The sequence below is a fragment of the Furipterus horrens genome, unplaced genomic scaffold (assembly GCF_987537825.1).
Source record: "Furipterus horrens unplaced genomic scaffold, mFurHor1.1.pri manual_scaffold_12, whole genome shotgun sequence".
Classification (NCBI taxonomy): Eukaryota; Metazoa; Chordata; class Mammalia; order Chiroptera; family Furipteridae; genus Furipterus; species Furipterus horrens.
The window spans coordinates 69,754,589-69,758,738 of record NW_028327182.1 but is presented as its reverse complement, the minus strand read 5'-3'; the positions used below and the strand labels follow the sequence as shown (position 1 = coordinate 69,758,738).

At 40.2% G+C, this 4,150-nt stretch overlaps 1 non-coding gene across 1 annotated transcript; it reads right to left on the bottom strand.

Moving 5' to 3' along the window:
* Positions 1-281: 281 nt before the first annotated feature.
* On the bottom strand, positions 282-419 carry LOC149996330 (small nucleolar RNA SNORA8). Its single transcript, XR_016507545.1, has one exon. It is a non-coding gene; the product is annotated as a small nucleolar RNA SNORA8 (small nucleolar RNA).
* Between the last annotated feature and the right edge of the window lie 3,731 nt (positions 420-4,150).

The window sequence follows — 4,150 nt, the reverse complement described above, 5'->3', positions numbered from 1 at the left end:
GACACCAGTGGCACTGGGATGACTCTGGGCTCAGAGAGCATGACAATAAATCACTAGCTCAGATACAATGAGTGAGCTTTGCAGGTATTGTCAAAACTGCACCCTCACCCCAGACCCTTTCCTTTTCAATTTCAGTCAATGAGATTTGTTACAGTTTTCCATTAGAATTCTTATTTTCATAAATAAGTCATTTATTGTTAAGAGTATATGTTCTATGGCACATTTTTTTAGATACATAGGGGAAAGTAGGTCTTTTTTAAATTTAATTTTTTTTTCAGTAATACTGTATCAGTAAAAATACCAGGTTTAACATGCACAAAGCCAAGAAAACCAACGATGCCAGATACTGAATTTATATCACACTGGCCTTTGAACACCCAGCAGGAATAAACTGCTGAATGCAGATATCATGCAGTGCAATAAATTTAATTTTTGAAACAGAATACAGCAAATGCCATGAGTCAAGACACGTTGTGTAGATAAACACCTTGATTAGAAACAAGATATTTGTGGCCTCAAAGTGTCTCCCCACAAGTTACTTTATTAATGACAGAAGGAACAACAGTAGCTTTACAGGGAAAACCTGGCAGACAGAACCTCTTCACCAGGAGATCAAGGGTAACATCACCAGCAGTGAGACACACTGATCTCATGTGTCCCTTAGATGAGGGGCTGGGAAGGACCCAACATCATGTCTGTAGCATTCCTGCCAAAGATGTATAACCTCAATCCATTCCTGAGAAAATATGGACAAATCCAAAGGGAGAGCCAGCCTAAAATATAACCAACCACTAGTCTTCAGAAGTGTCAGGATCATGAAAGACAAAGAAAGACTTGAGAAAGAGTCCCAAATTGGAAAAGTCCAAGAAGACACTACAACTAAATGCAATATGGATCCTGACAGGATCCAGATAGGAAAAGGCCATCTGTGGGAAACCCTGAGAAATATGGAAAGGTCTGCAGATTGGTTGATAATATGTGTCAATGCTAGTTCCCTAGATTTGATTGTTGTACTGGGGTTGTGTGTTACCATCAGGGGGAACTAGATGAAGGGTCTATGGGAACTCTCTCTACTAGTTTTGCCATTTTTCTGTAAATATGAAATTATTTTAAATAAAAAGTTAAAAAAGGAACATCTATCCCTTTATGCAACTGTGGAGTAAATTTCCCATACTGTGTAATGTGTTCTAAGCTATTTCTTTTGGTCTTCAGCAATTATTTCATCATGCATTCCAACAATATTTTATGACAAAAGAATGCATTTTTTGCCACCCTATTATTTTCTTTGTATTTCAGCTATTTGAATCACAGTTGGAAGGGATTCCTCAATAGTATTGGACTAAAATTGCTGCCAAGTTCAAGAACTCAAAAGAGGTTTCCAGAAATGTATCAAACATTTAGTGAAAGTATTTATGATCTTAAAAGTGGAAAAATTTTGTCTTTGTTTTCAAGTGCTTAGTCCTAAAGTGTCTTGCTCATCTCATTGATTTCACAGTATTATGAGCTAATATTTCAAAGCGTGACATACACTTAGAAGAGGGTTATCCTCAATGATTGTGAATGTAGTTCAAACAACCTTGATCATTTTGAATCTTATGATCTTGTTAGACTTGAGTCAGTTGTTATTGTTTTTCCCTGCAGACTGGCCCACAGAAGCTTGCAGTATGAGTAGAAGCGACTTCTGCCACCTTGTTTGTTGCTTGGGTTTGTTTCATCAACATGATCATCAGTCTGCAATTCTGTGCAGGATTCTTTTTAAGTAAATGCTCCACTTTGCAAGGATTAGTTTTACTTAAAACCAGAAAATTTGAAAATCCAGTAAAACAGACACACCTAGGCTATTTATAAGGTTCTGAACAAAAGCCACTAAGGTGTTGCTGTCAACCCTCAGACTGGAAACTTCCAGCCAAGACACCCTCACATTCATGTGACCATGACCACCCAAAAGACTAACTCAGCTAGGGCCCTGGTGACACTCTGAATATTTAAATGCTAGTCAAAGTTAGTGTCTTTATTTTTTAGGTAAAAATAAATATCCATAAAGCCCAAAGTTGCATTCATTGTTTAATAAAGTAGCCTTAGTCACGCATGGCTCTTTAAACAAAACTAAATTAATTGAAAGTAAATTAATTAATTGCAAGTAAATGAAATTAAAATTTCATCATGCATTTTCACCAGCCACATGTCAAGTGCTCAGTAGGTAAGGGTTATCATATTGCGAAGAGCAGATACAGGACATTTCCTTCATCATGGCAAATTCTACTGGACAGTGGATTATCCTATGGACTGCTCTTTGCAGCTCACTGCTTTAGAGAAGAGCAAAAGGTCTATTGGGCGAAAGCAGTGGCATGAACCAAAGCTCTTCTGGCAAGAACCCCAAGCTGTCAGTGCATAGACTGTGCCTATAGTCCAGGGCTAGGGAGTCTTCCATGCCAAAGACACTCTCTCTACCATTCCCATTGGGAGTGTTCTCTTCATTACTTTGCTCTCTCACAGCAGCTTGAGAAGCCAGGGAGGTGCTGTGAGGTTCTTGTGTATTCTGCTGCAGTGTGTGAGAGCCAAGCTCAAGGGTCTGAGCGCCCTCATGTCGCCAGCTGGGGATCAGCATGCCTTTAGCAACATCTGAAAAGACCAACATTTACCTTGGATCTGATTCCTCATAAATCAAAGGCAAAATAATAGTTCAAGCTGCCAAAACAGAGCAAGTATTATTATTTGTCCTGTAGTTTATTACGGGATAAGCTTATTAATATGTCAAAGAAATCCAGTTCTGAATGAAAACCCTTTAGAAGGTGTAACTGGGTCCACATAATGGAAGGAAGACTGTGTGAGGCCAGCACACGGTGAAGGTGGGGGTGTGGAGGTGGAACAAGGAGCATCTGGAAGAAAAAAAGGAGGGCTGCATGGACAGAGAACCCAGAGGAGACAGACAAGGTGAAGCATGGCCATAGAGACTGTCTGCTTTGCAATTTAGCCAAGAGCTGGCCCCCCAGAAGGTTTTTCCAGTGACCGAAAGTATTAAATTGGCATATGCTGACCTACATTTCCAGCATAAATTATTGTTTTCCTGGGTAAGGAGGCGACTGCCACTTTCCAAAAGTGGAAAAATTAGATCAGTGGAAGCTGAGGGAGCAATCAAACAATCATCCAGCAGCCCAACCCTAAACTTAAGAAGAAAGAGGGTTTCTCTGAAGAAATATCTCACTCTGGAGTGCTGCTCTGAAGAGAGGAGTCTTAGGTGGCACAGTCATTATGTGTCCATCTGTGATGGCAAGGGAAGGGAAATACTAATGAAATATAGTTCAGTAGGAAAAAAATCTTTCCAGCCCACTTTTCATAAGGCAACGACAGAGAAGGTGATGAAGCTGAAATTCTTTTCAGTTGACTTTGCCTTGTGAATCTGATTCTGAGAAAGAAATATGAGAGTTTTGAGCACTTGCTGCTTGGTGGCAGTTGGAAGACGTATAGCTGATTTCTGTGACAGGAAACAACATCTGTTTTTACTCAGGGACCAAATAATATTTTTCAAAGTCTAGCTGAGCAATTGGGTTTTCTTTTACTGGCAAACCCAGCATGGTGCCCTATAAATCTGAAGCTAACACCTTTTTCTTAACTTGTTCCTTCTGCTAACACATCAGAAAACAGAAAAGCTTATATTCTTCCCTCCATGCCTGGTCCTATAACTTCCCTTAGCACTAGATGGGATTTCCAACAGCTCAGTGGAGGGGAGCCTGATGCTGTCTACAGCCTGTCCACTAGTCTCCTCAAACCTTCCTCTCAGACCCATGCCCTCCCTCACACAGAGCTGACAGTGCAATCTCCTCTGTCCTGATGCCCAGGCTGAAAGCGGTCTCTGTCCAACAGAGAAGAAAACTAAGTTACTTTTCAAAAATGGAGGTCTACATGCACACAGCACAGTATAAAAAAAGTGCACTAATCTTAAGTGTATACCTTGGTGATTTTCCCACGTTTAAACATCAGGCCAAGATTTAGACAATTCTCAGCACTAAAAATTTTCTCTCACACACCCTCCTAGTCCATTACCCACCCCACCTCATTGGAATCACTATTCTGATTTTTATAAATATTGATTCTTCCCATGACCTAGGTACTCACAATGGGACAATTAATCTCTCAGGAGGAGCTCATG